Genomic DNA, 15,437 nt, shown 5'->3' with positions numbered 1-15,437 from the left:
TCTCCAGTTGTCACAGCCTAATAAATCCTGTCCCCTTCACTCAAGCCTGTGCAGCAACCCTGTGCAAATATCCTGATGATGACAAACTCATCTGTCATTACCTGGAGTCCTACAACAGGGCTTGCACATTGCTGTTTGGAAAGGCCTTGACCGGCTGGAGGGACTCATTCACGTGCCGTAAGAGAAAACCTGAACATCCTCTTAGATCCAAGACACTCTGAGAACTTTAAAAAAGATCAAACTATTTTATTTCAATCAAGCAAACAGTTAAAAGATATTACCAGAAAAAGGATAAAATCTGCAATGTTTGTTTTATTTATAAGGGGACACCATTATTACAACTGGATTTCATCTAGCTGCATGTCTTCTCTTTTCACTCATTATCCCAGCTTTATGCTGCTTCTTGCCAATTTTAGTTATTTCTCACCCATTTCCCCCCACCTTTATGCTGCTTGTTACCAATTCTAGTTGTTTTTTCACACATTTCCTCCACCTTTATGCTGCTTTTTGCCAATTTTAGTTATTTCTCATCCATTTATCCTACCTTTATGCTGCTTTTTGCCAATTTTAGTTGTTTTTCACGCATTTTCCCCCACTTTTATGCTGCTTTTTGCCAATTTTAGTTGTTTTTCACGCATTTCCCCCACCTTTATGCTGCTTTTTGCCAATTTTAGTTTTTGTTTTTCACCCATTTCCCCCCACCTTTATGCTGCTTTTTGACTATTTTAGTTATTTCTCATTAATTTCTCCTTCCTTTTGCCAATTAAAGTCACTTTTCACTCATTTTCCTCCACCTCGCAGCGTGGTTTGAAACAACAGGGACTAATGTGACATGGCTCTCAGGCTAAGTCCTTGTCTAGTGTATCAGCAGTTGTTCTTGGCTCTTTTGACACATCTCTCACTAGTTTTCCTTCCTGGGTCTTTAAAGTCTCTCTCTCCATACCTCTGTCAGGCTTGTTCTGGACTGTTTGGCTTTCAATGAATTTCTTGATGATTCTTCTCACTCCAGTTCTTGAGAAAGATAACTTTGCAGATCCATCTCCTGCTTCGTGAGCATTAACTATTCTTTTTCTTATTTGTTTTTTTGTGTGTGTGTTATTTCCATGATGCTTTCTCCAGTCACAGCTCAAACCCTCCTGAAGTTTTTAAACTGTGTGTGAATGTGAAGATAACCCTCAGTTTAACTTGATTTTACAGCTCCTAGCATTGCAAGTTGCAAGCACACAATTGTACAACTTTGGAATTTGTTGTGGAATTTTTGGGGTATTTGCTTTCAAATTTGGGGAATTTTTAGGAATTCGCATTTTTGTGTTATTATTTTTTTTTATAACTGTTGGAAAGGCTTTATGATAAAGTTTCACCCGAACATTTGGAGACTTTTCAGATAAACTTTTGAGTACTTTTTATGGAATACTTTACATAAATGTTTAAGAATTTTGATAGAAATTTTAGGTAATTTCCTTGGAATTATTGGGAATTTATCCAGAATGTCCTCCAAAGTTTAAGGAGTTTCCTAAAAATTTGGGTAAATATCTCATTTGAATATTTCAGGGAATTTGCTTGGAAATTTTCAAGTATTGTCATTGAAATTCAGCATAAATGTTTTTATATCTTGGAGAGTTGAATTTGAAATTTTGGGAGGGAATTTGCTTTGAATTTATCTTTCAGAGTATTCATGGAACTATAGGAATATTGGGGGGATGTTTGGAAAAGTTTATCTGGAAATTTTCAGGCCTTTTTAATGGAAATCAGGGAAATTAATCTGTATTTTTGGTGGAATCTGGAGGTGGGGGTGTTCCTTAGAATGCTGTAGAAATCTCATGGAAATCTTAAAGTGTTTATTTAAATGTTTGGATGTCTCGTTGTTGTCATAAAATTTTGAGAATTTGTTTGTAGATTTTGAGGAATTGGCTGTGGAATTTTCAGGGTATTTGCTTATTTTTATTTTTTTTACTGTTAAAAAAGGTTTTTTGATAAAGTTTCACCGAAACATTTGGGGACTTTTCAGAGAAACTTAAGTGTACTTTTTGTGGAATAATTTATAAAAGTGTCTATGAATTTTGGCAGAAAGTTTTGGGTAATTTCCTTGGAATAATTGGGAAATTATCCAGAATGTCCACCAAAGTTTAAGGAATTTACCTGACATTTTGGTTAATCCCCCATTTGGATATTTCAGGAAATTTACCTGGAAATTTTCAGGTATTCTTATGGAAATTCAGCGTAAATATTTTTACATTTTGGAGAGTTTGATTAGAAGATTTCTGCAAAATTTACTTTGATTTTATTTTTTTTTTTTTATTTTTTTTGAGAATATAGGAACATTGTGGAGATGTCAGGGAACATTTGTCTGTAAATTTTCAGACCTTTTTAAAGGAAGTTGAGGAAATTCAATGAAAAGATCAGTTCTAAAGACGGCTAATAACGTCTACTGTGGTTGTTTTTGTTTTTTTGTGGAATAATTTTGTCTCTGTGTGTAAAGCAAAATAATGTAAGCATCCAAAACTTAACTAGGGTGATTTGAAAAACTGTTTCAATTCCTTGTTCTTTGTGGGAAATACTGGGAAGATATTTTCACTGGGGGGCTGAAAATGCAGTCCTAATCTCTGTATATGGCAGCACAGTATGCTTTTAGCACCAAAAATGCTCAAGTCCATCATATGAACAGTTATCAAGAAGTTTTCAAGATGATTCTATTTCATTTCAATCACTAGTGTCTTAAATTAACCTTTGCATGTGTCTCTTTGTCTCTCTCACAGCCTCCAACCCTAAGATGTTCTGCAAAGACAAGACCTGCCATGCCAACGAGTACTGTACTGGAGCCCACGGTGGAGACGGATACCAGTGCAACTGCAAGACAAGTTTTGCAGAAACATACAGAGCTACTAATAAATTGAGTAAGACATTGGTGATGCATTCAGGTTCAACTATTTTTTTTAAAGATTTTTGGCCTTTATTAGAAAGGACAGTGGATAGAGTCGGAAACAGGGAAGAGAGCGGGGAGAGACATGCAGGAAATAGTGCCACGGGCCAGATTTGAACCCGGGTCGCCTGCGTACATGGCGCGCGTCTTAACCACTTAACTACCGGCGCGCCCCAGGTTCAACTTTTGAAGGGTCCCTATCCTCAGCAGCTGGTGGCTTCGTTTTTAAAAGGAGAGCTTTTTCGAACAGTGGTGCTGTTGTCAAGTTTTCAGGACTTGGATGTCAAACTGGCCTGATTTCTGGGGTTTGTTTTACCTCTAAGTTCCACCAACCACATGCTCTCCACTCTGTCACGGCAACAGAGCCGACAGGTTTCAGTCTTCGCCAGTGAGAGTTCTTCCAGTGAGTGGATGCAGGGGCGTAGCTCGGGATTTTGTGCCCCCACAGAGAATATTACACAGGCCCCCCTTAGCTGGCTAGCCAAGCCACAAATGTTGCATCATTTTTTTACAAATATATATACATTTTTGAAGCATAATTTCCCCATTTATTAGCAACATTTTTACTATGGTTGAACTGAATTATTCCGCAGTGCTGGACTATACCATTTGGACATTTTTAAGGGAGGAGCAGAGGTTCCTCAGTATTTATTTTACTCTATTTGACCGTTTCATTTTGTAGCTTTTGATTCAATAATGACACTTATGACTAAGACAAAAATAGATGAAAACACACTTTTCATTGCAGGCTTCTCAAGGGCCCCTCCGTAATCAGCACCCTTTTACCCCACTGTGCTACACCCCTGAGTGAATGTATACACCCCAATCAGGCCAGACTAGCCTAGGTGGTCTGTGCAGGCTCCACGGCAGACTTGCACCCTTAAGTAGAACAGAATAAATGCTAAGCATAGCAGAGTCACATGTCTTCTGGGTATGGATATCACTATCAGCTAGGGGGATGTTTTGCATTGTGTTTGCATCAAATGTAAAAGCTAAGGACATGAGAGAAATAGTCAGAGCTTTAAAGTTGTTCACCTTTTAACTAAAATTGTTCGCCTTTTGACTCACAGCCGGTAAGCCGCTTACTAATAAGCTTGCAAAGTCAACCAGAGTAGCTGAAAGGGGGGATGTTTCCACCTAGCAAAACAGAGTCAGACACACTTCTCTCAGTGAATCAATTCATCCCTTAGTGCTTGTATTCTGAGACAAAGACAGTAGCCCAGTAATAGTATACCCTAAAGACATAACTAGGGTTGTTCCGATACTGATACCAGTGTCGGAAAGACGTACGATACTGCTTGCAATGCAGGTGTCGGTATTGGCGAGTTTATGCACCGATCCGATACTGTTTGATTTAAATCATGTTTTGCTTCATTAAGCCATGCTAACTGTTAGAGCTATAAACTGGAAATCAATTCTTCTTTGCTGCCACTGTATGAATGGACTTCCGTTTTTGGCGCAGCGGCAGCAAAGAAGAACCAAGGGACTCGCTGCAGCTGCAAAGATTATTCTCTGGGTGGCAGTTGTTCGCAATCCAGACCTGGGCTGTCATACAAGACAAGAAGTGACACAGTTTATAAAAAGTTGAATCACTTTTGAACCATAAACCGCTGCATCTCACTTGTTTTTCCTCTTGAAGCTAGCCGTTGTGTTTTCCCAACGACGCTACTGATGCCTTTGAATCCCGTGCGGCAGCATTTTCAGCGAGCCTGGAACTCGTGTGACTTTTGAGGACTTTGATGATAAAATCCACACCAGTAAACCAGATACCTGATACCTGATGCTGTTCCGTAATCACTTAATGCTGCACAAAATAGCAGAAAGGAGAGACAGATTTCAATGCCCGTGATGATTTATACAGCTGTATACATTAAGTACATATCTGTGTATAACAATTGTTAATATGTGAGTTGTACGTTTTATGTTGTATTTGGAAAAATACATTAATGTTTGTATTCAAAAGGCTCACAGAGATGCTGTACATTATGATGCTATTTGTTGGGCCGTTTTAAGTCAAATATAGGTCTAAAATAATTTGCTAGTCTGAACAGTCATTTCAGACTGGTATCAGATCTGTACTCAGTATCGGTGGATACCCAACACCTTGGTATCGGAATCATATCTGGAAGGAAAAATGGTATCGGAACATCCCTAGACATAACTGTAGCTTGACTGTGCATGTAAACATTCTCAATGTGGCATTTTATAACTGTGCTTATGCAACTGCATGTTCAGGTGATGGCGCTGTCTGTGAGAAGGACTCTGGTAAAGCGTCTCTGATAAATTGTCTTCTGGTGGAGAAAGGCATTGACTACACAACCTTGCACCTCAATGACAAAACCTGCGTGGGTACCCTGAAGGATGGCATGGTGAACTTTGAGTTCAGCAGCAGTAAAATGTGTAACACAGTCGTCAAGGTGAGTTCTGCCCTCTACCACTTCACTCTCATAAGGCAGACCAGTCCTCTTCTTTTAGAGTCTCTGAAGTGTCTGATCCTCTAACGGTGTAGGCTTTAGCGTTAAACTCTTGGGTTTTAAAGTATAAACTACATGGCATATGTAGCCTCCTAAAACCCTGTGGCCACAAATAAGAACATAACATTTTAACTGTCTAACTACACACTAATAATTTCTGTTTGAGATTTTTTAGGTATTGTCCAGAATGTCCAACAAAGTTTAAAATTTAGGTTAATATGCCATTGAGATATTTCAGGGGATGTTTGAGAAAATGTTTGGGACATCAGGGAAATTAATTTAAATTTGATGAAGAATTTGGAGGTGGGGGTGTTCCTTAGAATACTGAAGAATTCTGGTGCAAATTTAGTGGATTTGTTTCACTGTTTGGACGTTTGGTCCATGTCATTAAAATTAAAAGTTTTTCTAAATTTGTAGGAAATTGCTGTGGAATTTAGGGTTTTTGCTTAATTTGTACTGTTAAAAAAGGCATTATGACAAAATTTCACTGAAACATTTGGGGACTCTTCAGAGAAACTGTAGGGTGCTTTCATGGAATTCTTTATTTAAAAATTTTTTTAAGAATTTTGACAGAAATTTTAGGTCATTTCCTTTGAAATATTGGGAATTTTTCCAGATTGTCCACCAAATTTCAAGGAATTTCCTTAAAAATGGATAATAATATCCCATTTGAATATTTCAGGGAATTTGCTTTGAAGTTTTCAAGTACTCTCATGGAAATTCAGCGTAAATGTTTTTACATTTTGGAGAGTTGGATTGGGTTGTTTTTTTTTTTTTTTTTTTTTGGTGGTGGTGGGGGTGGGGGGGCGGTTGCTTTGAATTTACCTTTCAGTGTATTCATGGAAATATAGGAACATTGTAGGAATGTTTGGGGAAATTTGTTCAGAAATTTTCAGGAATTTCATGTGGAATATTTGAGGTATTTGCTTTCAAGTTTTGGGCATTTTTAGGAATTCACATTTTTGTATTATTATTAATAATGAAAAAAGTTCAGAGAAACTTCTGGGTACTTTTTATGGAATAATTTATCTAAATGTTTAAGAATGTTGACATAAATTTTGGTAATTTCCTGAAAATTGTTGGGAATTTGTGTTGATTTTTTAATTGAAAATTCTCAACAAGTTCCTGTTCAAACACCAGGCTGATGTTTTAAACTATTAGATCCTACTTGTCCCTGTAAATGGGAGAAATAAAAATGCTTAGAAACCTAAAGCTCCAGTCTCAGGAGGTTAGACTGCTGAGGAAAAAGAGTTAAAAGGAATTTTGGCTCTGACAACTTTTGATCCCATGTGATCCTGCAGGAAGAGGGAAATGAACTAGTCTACGAGAACAGCATCAAAACAGGAACATCAAGCGGACTGATTGTTCGTCAGGACGAGGTGAACATCCCCTTCAAATGCTCGTATACTAAGCCACCAGTACAGAGAGTGTCCATCAGAGTCACCAGCAGGTAAGGGCTGGTGATTGTGCTGCTTGTTCTTTTGGAGGCTTGTGTGTAAAACTAGCTGACGGGATCTTCGTGTGCTCTGCAGCTCTGTGGTCACTGGGCTCGATGCCGGAGGCTATAGGTACACTCTTCAGATGGCCACATTCAGCGACGAGGGACTCAAAACTCCTCTGAGGTCAGCAACACTGAACCAGAAGGTCTGGGTATCACTGGTAACTTCGCTGGATGGAAATGTGGCTGCCATGGTGGTTGAGTCATGCTGGGCAACCAAGAAGTCTGATCCCAAATCATCCCCAAAATACGACCTGATCAAAAACAGGTGAGGTACATGCAGACGAGTAGCCTGCCACACCTTGAAAGAAATCAGACGCTGCAGTTTGTTAACAAAGTTTATCCTCTGCTGTTTACTTTATTTTATGTGAGAGCAGCTGTCCAAATGCTCAAGACAAAACCGTGACCATACAGGGAAATGGAGAAGGATCCTCCAGCGTCTTCTCCTTCAACATCTTCCAGTTCTCTGGAAGCAGCACTGACGTCTACCTGCACTGCGAAGTCAAACTGTGCTCCAAAACTGGAAAGAGCTGTGTCCCGGTACTCCTTCCCTCTACATTTGATACACACTCATGGAACTCAGTTCCCAGATGACAGGACAGAAATACAGATACATGCACATAGCACAGGTAGAACACAAAAGGGTAGTAAAAAAGCATCTGGGATTTCCTTTTTTTTTTTTAAATGTTGAACTGAACCTTTACAACACCATGACACCAATTTAGCCATACCTTTTTGCAAAGTGTTGTCAGTGAAATAATACAACCATTAAATCTGTTCAAGTCTTCTCAACATGGAAATTGTCTTTCTCTGCATTTAATTGCAGACTTGTCCAGCCAGCAGAAGACGCAGATCGGTCGATTTCATGTCTGGATCTCCAGCCTTGATCTCCATGTCCTGGACTAGTTAGGTAAGAAAAAAACCTCGATTTCAGAGCAACAGACCAAAAAAACTCCACGTAGTTTAGCTCAGTGATACTCAATGCTTGACTCTTGAGACACATGTGGCCTTTACCAAAGAGAAACCTTTACAAAGAGAAACTACAGCCTCAGAAATGATCCATTACAAGTCACATTAATCAGTTTGAATCCCAGCATGAATACAATTAGCTTTAATTTTCAACCTTTATTTTCTGTCTGTACATTTCCATTGCCCTTATATGCAATCCTCTGCATTTTTTTTCTTTTTTTTTTGCTACTTTGAATCCATTTTTACTGCTTTAATCCCACTTTTGCCATCTTTTTTTGTCCATTTTACTACTCTTATCAAATTTTTGCTGCCAGTTTTTTCCTCTTTTACAAGCTTTTTGCTATATGCAATTTTTTTTCCCTTTTTATGCCAATTTTTTTTTTGCCCATTTAAGCCGCACTTTGCCATTGAATCCGACTGTTTTTAGCATTCTTGTCACTCTTTCCTGCTATTTGACAATTTTTCCTACAATTTTTGCCCTTTTTTAGTCACTTTTGCACTCATTTTTTGCCATGTTTCTGCTTCTTTTTGACCATTTTCCGACATTTTTGCCCATTTTAGTCACTTGTGCACCCATTTTTTGCCTGTATTTGCTGCTTTTGAGTATTTTCCCCAATTTTTACCCATTCTAGTCACTTTTACACTCATTTTTTGCCATGTTTCTGCTGCTTATTGACAATTTTCCCACATTTTTACCTATTCTAGTCACTTTTACACTCATTTTTTTGCCATGTTTCTGCTGCTTATTGACCATTTTCCCACATTTTTACCCATTCTAGTCACTTTTACACTCATTTTTTTGTCATGTTTCTGCTGCTTATTGACCATTTTTCCACATTTTTGCCCGTTTTTGACAATTTTTTGCTACCTGTAACTCCTTTTTGGCAAACTTCTCACCCATTTTTGACTCTTACTGCCCTATTCTGACACCTTTTCTCCCCGTTTTTCCACTTTTCACCCACTTTTTGCCAATTCATGCCTACTTTGCCTCTTTTTGTGCCTTGTTGCCACCTTTTTGCCACTGTTTGACCATTATTTACCATCTTTTAAATACTGTATTTTTATAGCCACAGTTTTTGCCACTTTTCACCACTTAGATTGTGGCTCTTGCAAAGTATGAGTATCTTCAACCAGAAAACTGAAAGCTGTACAAAGGCTGTTGAAGGTTATTCTTGCATATAACAGCTCAACCAATGCATTAACGCTTTATGGGAAAAGGAACCAACTTCCATCATGGCCTCTCTGTCATACCGAGTAACCAGAGGGATTTTTCTCAGCCAATCAGTAGAGATCAGCCAGCGTCATTAAAAGTGACATCACACCATCTGACCAATCAGCAGCGGCCCAGAGTGTCTCAAACTTCTTGTTTCCTCTAGAACTTGATGAACAGTGCCATCAGGTATGGCGGGAACTTGTTAATTACTAAAAATGTGCTACACCATATTTCCTTCAAAGTTGGCCATCATTCCCTGAGGTGTTCAGTCCCCATTCATAGACAAGTCAGTATGACTAAAAGATGAGGGTAAGACCGATCAGGTTAAGAAGTGAAAATAGGATCCCAATAATAAAATCTACCATTAAAAAAGCAACAACAGAGATATCTGGCATGATATAAAGAGAACATGAGTCAGTCAGGGGGGAAAGATTTAGGTGAAAACAAAGTTATCACAGTTTCTTCTTTCTTTCCCCTTTTCAGGTTTCTTCCATGGCGAATTGGACTGACTTTCAGGCTCATGACCTTCGCACTGATTCTCGACTACGGCTTGGCCCTGATCCAGAGAGTGGATTTAAGACCTAGGCACTCAGATCAGCTACCTCAGTTCTTACATGAACTGAAAACCTTTACTTTATGGTGGAGGGTATTGGGCGTAGAGATAGGGATTGAAATTTCAATTGAATTATACCAAAAAATGCAGTCCACTGTCAGGAGGTTGAAAAATCTTAAAGCTAGCGAGCTAACTTGATGAGAGGTTACCCTAGGATGTATTCGAGATCAGTAGGTAAGATGACTAATAGGCAAAGGGAAATAAAACTTTTATTAAAGTGTGGTGGAGTCCAGTATAAAGACAGAGGAATTGGAGACTTTGGCAACTAACACAAACATGCCGTCTAATTTTTGGTCCACCAAATGATAGAAAAGTATGGGATTAGATAGCTCAATAATGACACCAGCCCCATCTCTATCTGTGTTTGTAATCATGACCTTCTGCTGTTGTGTTTTCAGTGGTATATCTATAGTTAAATCTATGGTATTCCTGCTCTTCTCATAACAAGTATCATTAAGGGTGGGTTCCATCTAGAAAAGCATAGACCCTGTGGACTTTCTTTGTAACAACTGTTATTTTGAAGGAAGCCTTTAGCACAAGGCTTAGATGTCCATGATGAAGGAAATAGAGACAACTCATTGTGGTGCTTTTTCAATCTGTGTGTTCTTTCCAATGTTAGCATCAAAATCATAAAAAAATAAAATCAGGTGCTTGGGGAATTCAAGTCTGTCAAGTCTGGTTTGTTCTATTCCATCATCAGTTTATTCTGAAAATTTAAGACTCATCATCAACGCTTCCTATGAATCCATCTTTGACAGTTCTATGAATCTGCTCTTAAACAGCAGTCTTGTTGGTTTTCATTAGTAAATTGAGCACTGAAGACTTAACCCTCTGAGGGGTTTTTCCTCCATTGTGCCATTCTAATGATGCTATCCACCTCTGTAGCTCTTACAGTAGCGTTACTCAACCCTGCTCCACCAAAGAGCCAAATTGTTGAGAAATGCCTTTGCAAGAGCCACGATCCAGAGATAGTGTAAAAGAGGTAAAAATGCGAGAAAAATGGTCAAATAGCATTAAAAATGTGTGTTAAAGTTAATAAAATGGGCAACAATGTGGGGGAAAATACTGAAAACAAGACTACTGAAAAAAGTGGCATTTAATGGCAAAACGCAGCTTAAGAGGGCAAAAGTGGCAAAAAAGGGAAAAAATTGGAAATAGCAAGATAAAGCAAGATAAAAGAAGCAACAAGCTGGTGGCAAAAATGAGATAGAAATAGTAAAAATGGGCAAAAAGAGATGGCAAGAGCAGGATTAAAGGAATAAAGATTGATTGAAAGTAGCAAAAAAATTTGAAAAAAATGCAGAAGATTGCAAATAAGGGCAATGGTATGTACAGACAGAAAATAAAGGTTAAAAATTAAAGCCAACTGTAATGTGGGAATTCAAACTGATTAATGTGACTTGTAATGGATAATTTCTGAGGTCGTAGTTTCCCTTTTATAAGGTGTTCAAGTGAAGACATGAAAGAGCCACAAATCTTTGGAAAGCTTTCTGCGGCCCAGACGAACTGGGGGCCAGCAAAATCACAGTCCATTGTAAAGTAAAGCTGTGGTATTTCATATTTAACCTGACTAACAACCACTCTTATCAAAGAGACGTAATAAGCCCTCTTCAAAATGTATATCATTTTGTTCAAAACAGAATCAAAGTATGCTAAAAAAAAAAAAAAAAAATACTAGGGTAAATAATGGCAAAAAAATGGTGGGAAAGGTGGTGAAATAAGATTTTAAAAGTAGCAGAAATTGGTTAGAAATGCCAAAAAATTGATAAAAGTAGCAAAATAACCAACAAAATGGCAAAAATTAGTTACAGTGGCAAAAATGGGCATATTAAGTGGTAAAAAGTGTTAAAGTGGCAAAAATAGGTGGAAATTTAATGAAATAGGATGAAAATTGATATAAACTGGAAAAAAAAGGGTAAGAGAAATGTGGTTTAGAAAGGGGTCAAAAGGGTTAATAATGGCAATAATGTGTCACAGAGCCAACAATGGGCAGAAAGTGGCAAGATTTGGTTTAGAAGTGGCAAAAACAGGCAGGAAAATGTAGTGGAAAGGGTTTAAAATTGACAAAAAATGGGTTTTAAGTTGAAAAATGTGTTAAATTTGGCAAAATTGGTGGAAAAAAGTGATGACAACAGGATAAAAATTGGGTTCCTGCAGTTCCTGCAGCTAGTGGGTTAGCTGGCACCATATTGTCTTTTTGTATCCCAGAATGCATTGTGACTGGGCTGTGACAACCAATGGCAGGCTGTCAATGCTTTTGATTGAACTGCACATGTGCAAAGCCTTTGAAGCTGTAGAAGAGAGCCTGGAAACCCATAACAAAGAGAAAATGACAAAGAGAGGCTGTGATGTGGCCCTCAGAGTCTCTGCAGACAGGAAGTGTTTTAAATAATGACTCAAATCCTTAAAAGTGGAATAACTTTTTTTGTACAAATGTGATTTTTTGAAGACTTTTTGTCACATAATGATTTTTTTTTCCTTTGGTCTCACAGAGATGCAAGAACAAGTTTGTGCAAAAAAATACCCTTAGTCATTCATTTTAAATTTGTTCAATATATAAAATCTACAAAATAAAACTCCAGTGACATTGCTGCAGCACACGTGTTCTTAAAAACAGGGCCTGAGCTGGCCTTTTGACACATTCCAGCTTTCACAGTCTGACAAATAAAACAAATCCAGCCAACAAGGTAGGTAAACAAGAACATTTAAGGGTTAACATTGGTGCTAGAGAAAATCAGCTGTCAGTACATATAGCATACTTTTGAGAGCTTGACTTTCCCATTTGGTAAGAACTCAGCTCTTATTTTGGCGGTCCAGTGGGACTGCTGGGCAGCGAGTCAACCTGCTCTTCCATTCTTCCCAAAAGGTTTTACAAAAGCCAGCTCAGAGATGCTGATGTGAGGATATTAAAAGCCTCATGATGGTGAACTCGTGGACTGAAGCACTCCTCTCTTTCCTCCTACTCCCAGCGTTGAATGTAGCTCCAGGCATCTGCACGTCCATCAGTGTGCTGTCATGGAAATTCAGGTGTTGTTGTAGAAAAACAAGCAGTCAGATGGGGATTCATTAGAGGTGTGAAAACAGACTGACAGAGACAGAAGTAATAAACTAGGTAAAATGAAGGAGATGGATGACCAAAGCCAACACAGCCCCTAGGATGAGGCCATGAGGTGACTGGTAGAAGTGCATGTTGTATGACAGTTTTGATCGTCACATAATCCGCCTCCTTCAACCAGGGAGAGATATAGAAGTGGACAAAGGGAATATACATTCCTAAGCCACAATATATCAAACTCCTGGAATCATAACAGGTTGGTCACAAATGTCTGGTTTCATTTTTAAAGAAACAAAGTAGCTTTCACAACAGCTAGACAACTGAAAGGCTTCTGAAAGGAGTGAAGCATTTCAAAGCAGCAAGAACTTTTTTCAGCAGAAGAATATCTTGCAGCGGTAAGATATTTTGCAGCGCCGGAGATGTTTTTGCAGCAGCTGAAAAATATTGCATCAGGTTAAATATTTTGAAGCAGCCAGATGTTTTGAAGCGGCTGAAATAGTTTGTAGCAGCTGGTTAAATGATTTTGCAGTAGCAAAAGTATTTTCCAGCTGATATTATTTTTGCAGGATCTGAAACATTTCACAGCAGTTGAAATGTTTTTGCCACTGCTGCCACCACGACACTGAAGGTACATAGAAACTAACGGGAATTTGATATACTTGCTTGCAGTACAGTTAACCCTTTGGACGTCACAGTTTATTCAAGAAAATATTCAATTGTGATATTAAGATTTCAAAAGGCTGTAGCTTGAAAGTGGTCAGAGATAAAGGCATACTGTAAATGAGAAAAATCTTCAGTATGACCCAAAGTTAGTGGTGGGAGTAAATTCACTCATCTAATTTGGATATTCTGACATCACCAGGCGGCCTCCACCACTAATGCTTCTACCACATCTGCCCCTAACTACGCAGTGTTTTTTTATTCCCGCTACCTCCGTCAATATTCGTGTTTTGACCACCTATGCAACCCCCACCATGTCCCCACCCTGGCCACCGTGAGGAAAAGCAATGTCTTCAGTATGTGCTGCTTGTGGACTCTCATGGCACACAGACTCGGGTTGGCTGCTCACAGTTTCTGTCTCACCGGACAACTGAACGTTGTGTATTGACCATCCCTGAAACTCCCACCACGTCCCCTCATCGGCATTCGCCGATTACTCCCACCCTGGCCCTGGTGAGGAAAAGCATCAGCTTCGGTATGTGCTGCTTGTGGACTCTCATGGCGCACAGAGATCGTGTGGCTCCGGCATCTCGGTCTCACCGGACGACTGAACATCATCGCCACAGGGGTGAATATTCCACTATTCCTCCTGAAATTGTGAGTATTCTCGCTAAAATTTGCTGTCTTTTCTCTTTTACGCACCGACTACAACCACTTCTACCACTTCCTCGTCTCCTCAACTGGCAGTGCGTTTTCAAACTCTCTCTCTCCAAAACTTTGAATAGAAACACACCCACAAATGCTGCTTCCTTCCTTTTGGACAGCAGTGGCTTCCTCTGTGGTGTCCTCACATGAACTCCATTCTTGTTCAATGTTTTACTTATTGTAGATTTGTCAACACAAATGTTGGCATGTACCAGAGATTTCTGTAAGTCTTTAGCTGACAGTCTAGGAGTCTTCTTCACCTCATTGAGCATTCTGTGTTGTGTTTTTGCAGTCATCTTTACAGGATGACCACACCTAGGGAGAGTAGCAACAGCGCTGAACTTTCTCCATTTGTAGACAGTCTGTCTTACCGTGGACACATGAACATCAAGACTTTTAGAGATACTTATGTAACCCTTTCCAGCTTCATGCAAGTCAACAATTCTTGATCGTAGGTCTTCTGAGAGCTCTTTAGTGCCAGGCATGGTTAACATCAGGCAATGCTTCTTGAGAACAGCAAATTCAACACTGGTGTGTGTTTTTATAGGGCAGGGCAGCTTTAACCAACACATCCAATCTCATCACATTGATTGGACTCCAGGTTGGTTGACTCCTGGCTCCAATTAGCTCTTGGAGAAGTCATTAGCCTAGGGGTTCACATACTTTTTCCACCCTGCACTGTAAATGTTTACATGTTTTGGTCAATAAAAACATGAATACATATCATTTTTTGTGTGGTATTAGTTTAAGCAGACTGTGTTTGTCTATTGTTGTGACTTAGATGAAGATCGGAACACATTTGATGACCAATTTATGCAGAAATCCAAGAAATCTCAAAGGGTTCACATACTTTTTCTAGCAACTGTATATATATATATATATATATATATATATATATATATATAAATTTATATACATGCATGTTGCTAAAAGAAATATCCCGGCCCACAGAACGTCTCATTGGAGCAAATCCGGCCCCTGAGCCTGAATGAGTTTGACCCCCCTGCCAGACTCAAGAGGCTACTCTGTCAATAAGGCAGTGTTCAATTTTTTTTGTTAGCTAAATTCAATATTCTGAGCAATGATTTCACATTATTCACAAATCAGGTATTACACTCTTCAGCTTTTATGCTATTTTCAGCTATTTTTCCTCTATTTTCATGCTATTTTAAGCCATTTCTATGTTTTTTCAGCCATTGAATGCCATTTTCAGCTACTTATCTACTACATCCTCTCCACAGAACTAGCATGCCATAAAATCCAGGACCAGGGACATAAAGCAGAGTTACGAAACACAGTTGCAGGAATACTCAAATCAGCCAAATTAGCA

The sequence above is a fragment of the Cheilinus undulatus genome, linkage group 22, assembly GCF_018320785.1.
Source record: "Cheilinus undulatus linkage group 22, ASM1832078v1, whole genome shotgun sequence".
Taxonomy (NCBI): domain Eukaryota; kingdom Metazoa; phylum Chordata; class Actinopteri; order Labriformes; family Labridae; genus Cheilinus; species Cheilinus undulatus.
This window is presented reverse-complemented; position numbering follows the sequence as displayed.